Source organism: Corythoichthys intestinalis, chromosome 4 (assembly GCF_030265065.1).
Source record: "Corythoichthys intestinalis isolate RoL2023-P3 chromosome 4, ASM3026506v1, whole genome shotgun sequence".
In the NCBI taxonomy this organism is placed as follows: domain Eukaryota; kingdom Metazoa; phylum Chordata; class Actinopteri; order Syngnathiformes; family Syngnathidae; genus Corythoichthys; species Corythoichthys intestinalis.
The window spans coordinates 49,243,261-49,257,556 of record NC_080398.1 but is presented as its reverse complement, the minus strand read 5'-3'; the positions used below and the strand labels follow the sequence as shown (position 1 = coordinate 49,257,556).

Here is a 14,296-nt window from a genome sequence, read left to right as displayed (position 1 = left end):
TAGACAAGAGCAAATTGAATGCTTATGTAAATATACACACATCAACCAGACTCCTTCAGCTTGAGTGTGTGTTAGCTTATACTGTACAATGTTTTACAAGACAACTGGAGCAGAATAAACCCCTTTAACCTCTGTTTTTGGATCAACTTTTAATGAACCCAGCCGCTAACTTGGAGAAAAGAGAGCAATCAAAATAGTTATACTTTACCTAATTCAGACATAATGGTATTGATGTTACCTTTAGCCTTTTGAATAAGCCGGGAAACAAATTGACAACTTTTGATACCACCACGACAGCTTGCCACATGCCTGACAAAGACACATTAGCACATTCAGAAGATTTAGTTTTACCAGTACTACTCCTGGGTTTGTTTTTGAACTGCAGGAGACCTGGATGAAAACCACCACAAATCCACAAATGGCACGCAAACCTTTATGGTCAACAAACGAATTTTGTTGCTTTTTGACATTCTTGCTCAATCATGACAACTCTTTAAAGGCATGAAAATCATTTTAAAGTGATTTTCTTCATTGAATTATGTGTCATATTCCATTTATTTACCACACACATTCACAAGTTGCTGCATTAAACAGGATGGTAAATTGGAACGTGTCAAACTTTTAGGATACGTGTGAATTTGGCAATCCGGCGAGGATGACACTCTTCGGACTTTGCAACTTGTGAGGTGTCTTTGTTCTTTGTTGCATGTCCCTTTTGAGTCTATGATCCAAACCAATGGTCTCATCACCAGTTGGCCCGGTGTGGAAATTAACACAAACAGCAGACAAAGAATCAGATGTGATAGTTCCTTTAAACTTGGCCCTTGAGCCTGTGACATGAAATAAAGAGGCTCTCACAGTGAATGCGTGCTTCAATAAAGAGAATGTCACAATGTGGTTCTCGATCATACAGCATAAGAATGTGCAAATTGAAGTGGTCATTAATACATGTGGATCATATCATCACAGTTCATTATTTGGTTTTGAAATTTGGCTTGTGAGAACGTTGTCACTTGCTGTGCGTGCATGGGTTGGATGCTGTAGCCGTGTCTTCTGATGTCAGTATTAGTTTATTGAGTAAAACTCCCTTTGGCTACATTTCGTACGAGGTCGCAACAGATGAAACCTCGTATGGGTGGAGAGTAGGTTTGCGTTTGAAATGAATGAAAAACATGGATTACTAATTGCATGTTAAACGTGGTCTGGAGAAGTCTGTGTTAGCTGTTTGAAAATAATAACAATGTCTGTTCTCCTTAGATACACCAGCCAAGCAAAATAATGACAGTTGGACATATTTGGAGAGGCAGCAGAATTGCCGTTTGCTTATTAGTCACTGGGGAAATGGTGAGGCCTGTAATACCTGCTAAGCTGGAGAAAATATCAAGCAGGGAATTCCACCATGACAGAAAACTACAGTTTTTCCCTGTTTTGTATAGCAGCAGCATACTGTACATGGTACAAATCCACCCTTGTGTGAGTTACTTTGAACTTAATTGAAAAATAAACAATATTACTTTTATGGTTTTCTGTAACATCCTATAGATTGTGTTTTCTCTTCTTCTGTTTTATACAATGCCAAGGCAGGTTCGGATAACATTCTGTTTGCCATCTCATGATATTATAGGTAATAAAAAAAAATAATTGCACAACAAATAATTACATGACCTGAAAACTATCAAATTTGACTTGAATGCACTTAATTACATGATAGTCACTGAAAGTGTTGTTAATAACGGTGAATTTATTTTTTCAGTTGTGAGTGTCATGCTTTGAGTTGTTAGGTATGGGCTGCAGTGAGTATGGTCATGTGATTTCCCATTGATTTCACCTGCTGTGGACTCTTCATTGTGTCTTGACCAATCCGCTGCCTCTTGTATCAACCACCTGTGTCTCATTGTCTCGTTACTCCATGTCTGCATTTAAGTACCCCATGTGCTGTCAGTCTTTGCTGTGTCATTGACATGTTCATGTTTCTCCCAAAGTCTGTTCTCACCTCATGTCCGTGTCCAAGCTCTAATCGTGCCTGCATCCCAGCAAGTTTCATACCCGGTCTTTTCTTTGAATTTGGTTTGTACTTTGCTTTTTAGGGGATTTTGTATATACTTTGAGTTTTGTTTTCCCTGCATTTGGGTCCTCCATGCCTATGCCTAGTCTTGACAGAATGACAAAACCTAATGTGGATTCAGCGGAAAACCTCCGGCCAGCAGCCTGCCTCTGACCCACCAGCCCTCCTCCTCACCTGTTTTTGGATTCAGATTTCTCTGATTGTGAAGAAGGCCCTGGCTTAATTAACCCTCTCTCCGACACCGATCCCGACCCAGATTTTGATTTCATGCCTTTTTTTTTTTTTTTCACCCTCTCGGTTTTTTTCAGGCCTCCCTCATTCCATGCCACCTAGTCCGTCCATGAACACTGTCCAAAAGCCTCGGCGTGCTTGTCCCCGCCGACGTCGTGGGCAAGTCTCGACGTCCCGGCTTCCCGAGGCTACTGTGCCGGCTTTTCGGCTTCAAGTGCCGGTGCCGGCTCCCCGCTGTCAAGTGCCCATGTCAGCGCCCCGGCCTCTAGCCCCTGGTTTCCCCGCCGCTTCCGTTCCTAGTTTCCCCACCGCTACCATTCCTGGCCTGTAGGACAACTCAGCTGGAGCTTCCAGGCGACGCGGACTGCTGCGCCAGCCGACCTCGCCTCCACCACAGCTGGGCGGAGCGGACCGCCGCGCCAGCCGACCTCGCCTCCTGCCACGACTTCGCCTCCTGCCACGACCTCACCTCCTGCCACGACCTCGCCCACATGAGTGACCTGTGTGGTGGCCCCACGTCTGGCGCCCTGGACGGCCGTCTGACAGGCCTGTTGGTGACACCGTTGCAAATGCAATGATGTTCGGGTAGGTGAGCGGATCATGCCCTGCTCACTTCATGCTCTGGCAAACACAACAAGACAGTGATAATGGCGACGGGCCAGGGAATTTTAAAAGCAGCGTTCTCAAACTTGAATTGAGAACAATGTATCATTGTTAATTTATTGAATATTTAAGGATAGTGTTCTGCTTATTGTGCAGTAGGCCTAACATAGTTTCAGAGATTTGCAATGGTTAATGGTCAGTTTACATTTGTGTTGTCTTAAGACTAATATATTTTATCCAAATGAATACCAAATGTTCTAAAACACTATATATAGTGTTTAATTCTTCAAACACTTAATATAAACATATTTGATGTTAAAGAATGTATAATGTAATGACGTGTAGAACATGAAAAGTAATGCCAGTTACTCTGCTGAGTTACCCTTACAATGAGGTAACTGAATTACTTTTCAGGAGAAGTAATTTGTAACTAACTAATTAAACTTTATAAAAGTAGGATTAACAACACTGGTCACTTGATGGTGTAGTAGTATATTCACCAGACTTCAGTACCGGCAGCGTGGGTCAGTTCCCACTCAATAATGGTGTGAACGTGACTGAATGCTTATCTGCTGCTATTTCTTCCCCGTGACTGACCAGTTGAGGGGTAGTCCGCCCTTCCCCAAATCTAAGGTGGTCTGAGAACAGACTATTAGTCACTAAATTGCAAGGAGAATAACTAAAGACACATACCTAAAATGTTGGTGTGCCCATCTTAGGAAAGAATGTCAAAACACAGTGTGGCTTGTGCCCACATGAAAGTCAAGATACTCTGGTCTTTATGCCCGAGTTCAGCTGCACTATATACAAATCTGCAGCCGTCAGTGTGGAAAAAATTAGACTGACGGTCATCATGTAAAATTGCAGTTCAAAATTCCAAGTCGTGAGGGAACAAGAAAAACCAGGGAGTTCTATTGTTAATTTAAAACAAATACTCTTGGACAATGAAAACTACGAAGTCTAATTGATACAGTTAGACTACTTCAAAACTCACAGATAGACGAACATGTCAGATTTTATGAGTGCAGAGGTTTGAAAAAAAAAAAGTACAACGTATAGAATCACATTGGAGAGTTCCGGTATGTAGTGATGTATTATTGCTCCACTGACACATGCTGTAATAACTCTTCCAAAAGTTATGTAAGTGTAGAGTGTGTATGTATGGGCACTGCATGCAGGAAGACATGGAATCCCTGATGGCAGAAGTCTAGTTTCCAGACCCTCTGATATGTAATATAAGAGTGACCTCTGTGTCCTATGAGTGTGTATTATTAGTGTTCAATATAATTGTTTTAGATTGATGATATATTGATCCGCCATCAGCTGCCAGGAATTGAAAGAAATGTACATAAAACAGCAACTCTCCTATGGCTGCTCATCACACAAACAGATTGAAATGCCTGATAGAAATGGGCCTCTAATGGTTATGGCTGATATTCCATGTGCCAGGATTTGTCCTTGTGTATGTATGTCTGTGTGCGTGCGTGCGTGCGTGCGTGCATGAGTGCGTTGGACGGAAGGAAGCATTTTAAAGGCGTTAAATGCAGAAATGGGACTCCTGACAGTTGATGGAAGATGCAGGAGAGTCTACCAGAAAACTATGCTGAAAGGAAACCAAAGAGTCAGTATCATCTGTGATAGTTTTCTTATTTCTTTCCGCTGCATTTTAGGATAAATAAAAAATGTTTCATACTGCTGGAATTAAATTATTTTAGGGGCACTGGATTCAGATACGCCACTGAGCTAATACATTTTCATAACTGTCCATCTATCCCAATATGAAACAGAACAAGAATGCACACATACAGTATGTAGTAGGTATGATGCCAAAGTCGCTGACTCTGTTAGGAGGGGTGTGTTGATAAACCTGATGTGGAGTAGGGCAGATTGCACAATGAACTCAACTGTGTGCATGAACTGACCAATATTTTCTTGCAGAACAGGCAGAGTTATACTGTATTAATCATTGATAACATCAGAGCTCAGCTTTCCAATCATGTGCTCTTTAAACAATCTGTGAGAGAATAAGCACGTTAGATGCCTTCACCACGCATCATGTTAATGGCAAAATGGGTCCCAAATTCAAATCCGGAGGCCCACTGAATTTTATTACACTCAGTCACACAGCCTCAAAACTAGCTTTACTTTTCCCAACCTTTAAACAACAAAAATCGTGTTATTACTTGTCATAGAATAATGAACCTGGTATCAATGGAATTGTGCTTTCATGCAGATTCTATTACCAATAGCCATACGCTATGGCTATTGGCCGAAAAATGTCATGGCATGTAATTGAATTTCCTAGGTATGAATTAAAAATAAAGACTTAGCTGGTAAAATGTTGTCTATAAAAACTACACCTGAGGAGGCAAGAAGCATATTGTCACGCCTGCGTGAGGATTGTCATGTCTAGGTATATTGTTGTCTTTTCCTGCTTTATTTTGAAGCCTCACCTCCTGTTTCTACCACTCACCCTTCGTGCTGTCTCACCTGTTTCTGATTATGATTACCTATTGTTCCCACCTGTGCCCCATTCGTCACGAGCTTAAATTGTTTGTCACTCCCTAGTCTCTTGCCGAAGTGTCTTTGCCCGTCACAGCCCAACTTCACAGTCACAGAAATTCTACAGTACGTCGTAAGATTGTTTATATTGTTACGCCTAAGTTTGTTGTTATTTAGTGCCTAGTCCTTGGTTTTAGCAACCACTCCAGTGCATTTTTGCCTGGCTCTCTTGTTTCCCATTTGTATCATTTTGTTTCATCGTTGCTCATTATTTCCTCCTTCTGGAGGGCCTGCAGTTTGTTCCTGATTATGTGTATTAATAAAAGACTGAATTTTGCACCTGAGTCCGCTCCATTCCGTCCAAGTGTGACACATATTCAGAATTTCTTTAAACCTAAGCTTTCAAAACCTTGAGGATTGAACACTAACAGTGTCAAGATGTACTAGAGTATATATATACATATACATATATATATATATGTGTGTGTGTATATGTGTGTATACACATATATACAATGGGGCAAATTAGTATTTAGTCAAACACTAATTGTGCAAGTTCTCCCATTTGAAAATATTAGGCCTGTAATTGTCAACATGGGTAAACCTCAACCATGAGAGACAGAATGTGGAAAAAAAAAACAAAATCACATTGTTTGATTTTTAAAGAATTTTTTTGCAAATCATGGTGGAAAATAAGTATTTGGTCAATACCAAAAGTTCATCTCAACACTTTGTTATGAAGCCTTTGTTGGCAATAACGGAGGCCAAATGTTTTCTGTAACTCTTCACAAGTTTTTCACACACTGTTGCTGGTATTTTGGCCCATTCCTCCATGCAGATCTCCTCTAGAGCAGTGATGTTTTAGGGCTGTCGTTGGCAACACGGACCTTCAACTCCCTTCACAGATTTTCTAGGGGGTTGAGATCTGGAGACTGGCTAGGCCACTCCAGGACCTTGAAATGCTTCTTACGAAGCCACTCCTTTGCTGCTCTGGGGGTGTGTTTAGGATAATTGTCATGCTGAAAGACCCAGCCACGTCTCATCTTCAATGCCCTTGCTGATGGAAGGAGATTTTTACTCAAAATCTCTCGATACATGGCGCCATTCATTCTTTCCTTTAGACAGATCAGTCGTCCTGGTCCCTTTGCAGAAAAACAGCCCCAAAGCATGATGTTTCCACCCCCATGCTTCACAGTGGGTATGTTGTTCTTCGGATGCAGTTCAGTATTCTTTCTCCTCCAAACATGAGAACCTGTGTTTCTACCAAAAAGTTCTATTTTGGTTTCATCTGAACATAACACATTCTCCCAGTCCTCTTCTGGATCATCCAAATGCTCTCTAGCGAACCGCAGGTGGGCTTGGACGTGTACTTTCTTCAGCAGGGGGACACGTCTGGCAGTGCAGGATCTGAGTCCCTGGCGGCGCATTATGTTACTGATAAGTAGCCTTTGTTACTGTGGTCCCAGCTCTCTGTAGGTCATTCACTAGGTCCCCTTGTGTGGTTCTGGGATTTTTGCTCAACGTTTTTATTATCATTTTGATGCCACGGGGTGAGATCTTGCATGGAGCCCCAGATCGAATGAGATTATCAGTCGTCTTGTATGTCGTCCATTTTCTAATAATTGCTCCCACAGTTGATTCCTATACACCAAGCGTTTTACCTATTACAGATTCAGTCTTCCCAGCCTGGTGCAGGTCTACAATTTTGTCTCTGGTGTCCTTCGACAGCTCTTTAGTCTTGGACATAGTGGAGTTTGGAGTGTGACTGACTGAGATGTGGACATGTGTCTTTTATCCCTATAATGAGTTAAAACAGATGCCACTAATACAGGTAACGAGTGGAGCCTCGTTAGACATCTTTAGAAGCAGTTAGACTTCTTTGACAGCCAGAAATCTTGCTTGTTTGTATGTGACCAAATACTTACTAATAATCTAATACTCGAATTTGGAAATAAAGTCTTTAAAAATCAAACAATGTGATTTCCTGTTTTTTTTTCCACATTCTGTCTCTCATGGCTGAGGTTTACCCATGTTGACAATTACAGGCCTCTCTAATCTTTTCAAGTAGAACTTTTGGTGGTTGACTAAATACTTATATACGCACACAGTATATATCTTTTAAGTTAATTTTATTGCTGACACAACATTTCAGAATCATTTTTGCCCCCTACCGACAAAAGTCAAACTCCGCACATGCCAATTGCGTGTCTAAATCTGTTTTGTGAGTAGTTATTTTGTTTTGTTATTGAACGCATAATTTAGCACACGGGAGTGAGAGGAGACAACATGATCGATTATAACGATCAGTCATCGTGTAGAGATTAAAATCTTGAAAAAAACAATACTAAAAACCTAACTTTGTTCCTTGGGAGTTTATAATATCACTGCTTTCCGTAGTTTTGCACACACAAAAAAAGCTGAGACACCACCCTTGCTGTGTTGCTCTGTGCATTGACTTAACAACCAGGAAAGGAAAGGTCTGAATTTATGATTTTAAAAAGCACCTCTTATTTGGAACAAATTCTCATGTTGTGTCAGCACCACTTGCCCGAAAGCAAATAAAAACAATGTGTGTGAGACAAGTAGAGCCTCCCAGGGCAGCCGTTCCATGAGCATTGCTGTTTTGGAAGTGGCGACATTTTGATTGTTCAAATAGTCATATCTGATGAAACCACCTGTGTGACTGTGATTACCACACAATTCTTTTTCATGGTCCACATTTTCCCTACACATTTTAAAATACTCCGATTCGCTCGGCACTGCCCTGAAAGGCACTTCCCGCCTTGCCGCTGACTGAGCAGAGGCTAACGAACTCCCTCGTCAAACAGCTCCAAGTTTCGGAAAGCATGCTCAACCGACCGTCTTTGCACAATCCGCAATGGACCGACATGCGCTGAACTAAAGCATATTATTGCATAGGAGATTTGAAGTGTCCACGCTCAATGTGTCAATGCACAAGCACCTAGTTGCAGCTCGTGCATGTCAGGTGAGCCGATCGGTTCCACACTTAAGAGACCGGGTCGGCTGAGAGCCGGATGCACTCATTAAAAGAGCACGTGAGCCATATGTTCCCGACCTCTGAGCTAAGTGTTTTAGGAAACATTAGAAGAAATAAAATAACATAATAATAATCTAAAAAAAATCCCAAAGTAGAAATGAATTTTATCATCAGGATTAAGGTGTCTGATGGCCCACGCACAGAAGCTGTTCTTCACCAAAATCGCCTAAACCACAACAAGACTCAGTTCGTAAGCACTAACTCAATGTTGGCACAGTAAAAGGAAACCATCAGTTGCTTCTCCAGGTGATGTTTGCGTTGCACCCACAGGAATTGAAGCCTCTGATGAGTCTTCTTGGGGTGCACCGATGTGTTGGAAGTCCAGCTGAGGTCATTTGCAATATGTACCCCAAAGAAATTAAGGGAAGCCACTTGCTCAACACATTCTCCTCAACTGGTGGGTGGTGCGTTGTGCCCGCTCGATAATTACTTCCTTTGTTTTGGTAGTGTTCAGCTCCAGGTTTTTCCTGACACACTACACTAGCAAATCCCTCTTTTTCTCACAGTGGGCTGTCTCCCCAACCCCTTTCGAGATCAAGCCCACTGCGGTAGTGTCGTCAGCAAATTTAATGATGGTGTTCGAGGGGTGGGTGGATGCACAGACATGTCTGTAGACAGCAAACAGGAGAGGGCTAAAAACTTAGCCTTAGGGGAAGCCTATACTGAGTGTGAAGGTGGAGGAGTTGTGCCGACCCACCTTCATGGGCTATCCAATACAAGCCTTGGATAAAAATGTAATAGAAATCTGATATCATTCAATATCGTAAATCATGGATAAATTATGTACCCATAGTGCCTATACAGTATGGGTCATAAAAATTATAGCTATTTTTGTCCAAGCCCGGTTATATGTTTTTCCAAAATCTTGTACACTTACAAACAAATGGCTATTAAAGTAAGTCTTCTAATAAAGTCCAACAGATGATTGAAATAGGATTTTACAGTGCCCTGATTGCCTGTATTTATTAGAAAAAGACAATGTCACATGCAAGTCGACTTTCGACTTGCATGCTTGACTTTCTTCTCATGCTTGTTTGTCAAAAATGTGGTGACACAAATGTTCTGTGTTCTGTTGTGAGAAACAGAACCACTCCTTTAAATTATTGAAATCAGGCTGACTAGATCCAAACTGGCATGTATACAAAAAAATATTTAAACACACACATTAATTGGGTTTGGTCTCTCCAAATTTGCACACTCTTTCGTGAAGTCCCAGTTCAAAAAAGTGGATTACATTGGATTTTTGTTCTGGCAAAGGAGATTGAATTTTCATTTTATTTTTCTTAAGAGATTCGCTGAGGAAGAGCGTCTGGTGCTACCTAAAAACAGTTGAGTGTTACAAACATTGGCAAAATCCAACTTGAGTATTTCAGCTACTAATACCAACTTGGCCCTTATTTAATTTTAGTAATTATTTATAAAAGTACACCACTATAAAAATATCATAACATTTCATTTAAGGTGCACAATTGTAGGATTTTCACTTCAATTATTCATGAAATGGCCATAATATTTCAATAGACATTAAAGAAACACCTTTTTTTTTGGTTTTAAATACTTCTAAAGGGTTCTCAATGGTTAAGCAGAAATTTCCACAAATTTTAAAAGATGATTTTGACATCGCAAATTTGTTTGTTTTGCTTCTCTGCTCATCATCAGTCAATTCCGAGACCAATTTTTAATCCGGGTTGCCACAGCTCTGTACGCCCCGTTAACATGGCTGCACCAACTTTGAAAAACAGTCTGAATTATGTCTACCACTCAAGCAAAAAAACTTCATTACGAATCTTAAAGGATACAAGACAACAAGAGAAGCCAAACAAAGATATGCATTTTTTGGCAAGGTTGTGCTACATAATTTAGCACGTGGATCCATTGACCAGTGCTAAGTTATTAAGCATGTGGATCCATTGATCGGGACAAAGATAAAGTATTTATTTGTGTATATATTTAGTCGGTAATTGAAATTAAAATGGATGGAGCAATTGAATAGTCTATGTGGATGCAGCCAATTCATTACCAAATTATATATTTCTTTGCTACTGTGCTTATCCATTGAGAAACATGGCCCTCCCTCACTTCAGTCATGGTAACATAAACTAACATGGACCTTGAATCACGGCTCTTTTGCACTGAAAACATCTTGCGTAAAAATTAAAAATAAGATGTATCTTTTGCAGAGGACTCGTCGCTTGCCACTTTTATTCTTTTTTTCCCTGCAGGAAAAGGAAGATGGCATTTTGTGCTCGTCAATATTATGATCTAGTTGCAGTACCGTCTTTGGCCACCAATTCTACATTCTGCACCTTTAAACTACTATGCAGTACCAAAGTACCAAAGTACTACCTTGTGGATAGTCTTTACTGTTATATGGATCATTACTTACAAAAAGGCACAATTGGGCTTCTCTGTTTACAACTGTCAAAGAGGTGATTATTCTGTTAAGGTAATTAATCTAAAGTGTTAGGAATAAAAAAAAAAGTGAGAAAGTTGCTTGGAATTTCTCAGTGAGCAAAAGAGGGAAGACAACAAAAGAGGGTGGGTCAGAAAGAGAGGCTTGATTTATTTTCAGTTGGAGCACTGCATTGAGAACGCTGTGGCTGACTTAGATGTTCTTGCAGAAAGATCAACTGACAATTAATAGCTGTTTTCTTACTGCATAACTTGTGAATAGGCCCTTCAGAGGTGTAAGAAATCTGTCATTCATCCAGAACTAACAAAAATTTGCATTGGATAGTATACTGGTTATGGCTTGCTGAATTGAAAGGATTCGATATTTAGTCAAGTCTGCAACAGTGTCTTTACAACACAATGGGGCGTGGACAGTGAATGGGTGTTAACCTTCATCCTCTGGTTGCAGCTGTCAGCATTGGCTTCCGTCATGCCTCTGAATCTATGGCGAAAGCCAACAAATTAAGGCTGAACTTCAACCACCCATCACAAGTTCGCTGACTCAGCAATGGGTTTCTCTGTATAGGCGACTGTTAAGGAAACAGATACTGTATATGACAGTATGGAAGTATTATGTTAAATAGGCAAATATTTGGCCATTAATGCTAAACAAAAGAAAGAAGAAAGAAGCTGTAGTTTTCTCTTCATTTAAAATCACCCACATGGTTCTATATTGAATACCCTGCTGTCAATGTCTTCGTGTAAAACAACAGCAACTTGGATTATCACACAGGCGTAGAGATAACATATACGTAGTTCACAATCAGAGAAAAATAAAAAATAAAAAAGCAGCATTCAAAATGTTGCCTTTAAATGTTGAATTGTTATTCTTGGATGCTTTGCGGCAACAGCAATCTTATATAGCACCAATGTATATATAGCCATTGGATTATTTTACAGCACAATGTCACTTTTGAACCTCAGTTATGTCATCAGTACTCCCTGTGTGAGTCAGAATGTGGTAGCGGACAGCTCAGAAAAAAACTTGTTCACATCAGATTTTTACTATTATTGTATGGCTGCAATGTTGCTTTTGTGCTACTTTAACAACATCAAGAATCTGTAACGACATGAAATGAAAGCTGCTTTGGGAGGGATTCAAGGTGCTTCCTTCTAACTTTCCTAGTCATAATCTTGCAGCCCTGAGGCCTATGCAATGAAGGACCATGCACGGGCCAATGGCACGTGAGTGTTGGAAGCCTTAATGGGGACCAGTCATGGTATGGTTTCCTCTTTTAAATAGCAAACTGCTTTCTGCTCTATTTGGATGCATATCCTGTAACATAGACAAACAGAGTGTTTGACTGAGAACAAGACTTCTAACACTCTCTGGCAGTGACTTGCTTACAGTGTTCTAACAGACATCTGGTGTACATTGTTTTTAATGTACAAGTCCTGACTGTGTCATTCATCTACAGACTCCTAAGAGAGCTGATATGATAGAGACAATTTATTGGCATTCAGTTCAGTTTAACTGCTACAAAGGTGCATTAAAAGCGTGTGAATGCCTTACGAAAATGCAGGCCATAATTCGATAAGTTATTAGTATATAAAAATTGTAAGTGCAGATATACAGTAAGTTATAAGAATTATTATGATATGATGGCTGGTTTTAAACTGTCTAAATTATTATGTTGGTAATAAAGAAGAGTGGGACTGTTTGTAGTAAGTAAGTCCTGCTTTTTTTAATTATTATTATTATGGGCATGGGCTTTTTCCCTAAACAACAGAGATGATCTTCTCAGGATTGTGTTTTGATTTAAGCATCATTGAATAAACAGACATAGAAGGCATAATTTAATATGTGTCATCTTTCTGAATACACTACAGGTTGTATGTACAGTAAAAAAATGTTTGAGGCTACAAATATGTTTTTAAAAACTACATTTGCAACAAGTGAGTCAGATAGTATGTTGAATTGTACCTTTGATAATTGTGTCAGATATAAAGTTTACATTTTGCCTAATTTTAATAATGTAGCCATTTAGGTACACTAATAATATGATGTTATTCAGATGTCAAGCTACGTCAGCATCAGCTATATACTGTGAAACAAGATGTTTTCAATGAAATGATCGTCTATCATGTCAAATCACGCGCCCCTTCAATGACATGAACTGGATCCAAACGAAGCCTTCCTATTGGTCCGCGCATGGAAATAAATGACGTACAAGCTACTGACGTCTTCAACTAAACGCTGGATGCTCTGGTTTTAATTACAGGCCATGTGTAGTTTTATATGAATGAAAAGAGTCATTCACACTTGTACGTTTTATGCAGTCCACAGACAGCATCGCATCAAGCAATTTGATGCAAAATAATAGTTGCGCTTGGCAGATCTCAAGTTTATGGGAGAAAAACCAACCGCACCTTTATTTCACTGAAAAAGTACTGTAACCAGAGATGCGCCTTTACGCACGTGCGCGCTCCCATCTGTGGTGAAAAAGGGCACGCCCCAAAAGCACTAACATTATTCATATTAACGGGTCAAATATTGCCATTTAAAGTTAAATAGAAGCAGACGTGCAGCTGACTTGACTGAGTCATGATGATGCCACCTACCTTGAGGCAGACGTCGCCCGCTCGCTGGTCCTCTGTGTAGATGCGGTCAACTCCGCTCCAGTGAGAGTGAGAGGTTAAATAAAGTTTCACAGGACACTTGTGGGACTCTCATGGATCCTCTAAAAATGTGTTCATTAAAAAAAAAAGAATAAAAAAATGAAAAGAGAAGAATGAATGAATAATACGGCGTTTCTTCAGAGTTACCTGGAACGCTCAGGAAAAATAACAAATTTCTTCTTTTGTGTCATTATTATGGCACCATATGTCTCTTGTATACATAGCCATTTCACTCAGCTTTGGTGTCAACGTTAAAAAGTATATATAAAAATAAGCCGGATGGAAATGTTTTTTTTCTCCATCAAAGTATTCATGCATGATTTAAAATCCTTAAAAAAAAATGCAGCTATCAGATTTGACAGCTTCACTCCTATTAAAAAAAAGTAAAATAAAAAACCTTCCAGCAGTCTTTCTTAGGCTCAAAGATGTATACTTGTCAGTCTTTGGGGCATTTGTGTGAAAATAAACTATCCAAGCACCCAAGACTCACCGAGCAAAAAAGTGGCCACAAGTCTCTAGTGCTGTGTCAGCTGCCCCAAAGCCCCTTTACCGGGCTGCACCAGGTTGGCGGGTTGTTTTAATAGGAGGGGGATGTTTTGGGGTGTGTGTGACGAGAAGGAGGGGGAGGAGAGAGAGAGATGTGGGGAGGGGAAGAGGGGAACTACTCATTCAAGCTCATTAAAAGAAAAAAAAAAAAAAAAAAAAGGAGGGATGTCTGTTCTTCCATAGCAGAGCAGGATTGTGACTTAGTATCCCCACCTTTCAAT

General features: G+C 40.2%; 1 protein-coding gene across 1 annotated transcript in view; it reads right to left on the bottom strand.

Annotated features, from left to right (window-relative positions):
* has2 (hyaluronan synthase 2) overlaps positions 1-13,600 on the bottom strand; it is a 29,193-nt gene extending 15,593 nt beyond the window's left edge. Inside the window, exon 1 of the mRNA XM_057834568.1 lies at positions 13,473-13,600. The gene's annotated coding sequence lies outside the window, so the exon portion shown is untranslated. The remainder of the gene's footprint in view (positions 1-13,472) is intronic.
* Between the last annotated feature and the right edge of the window lie 696 nt (positions 13,601-14,296).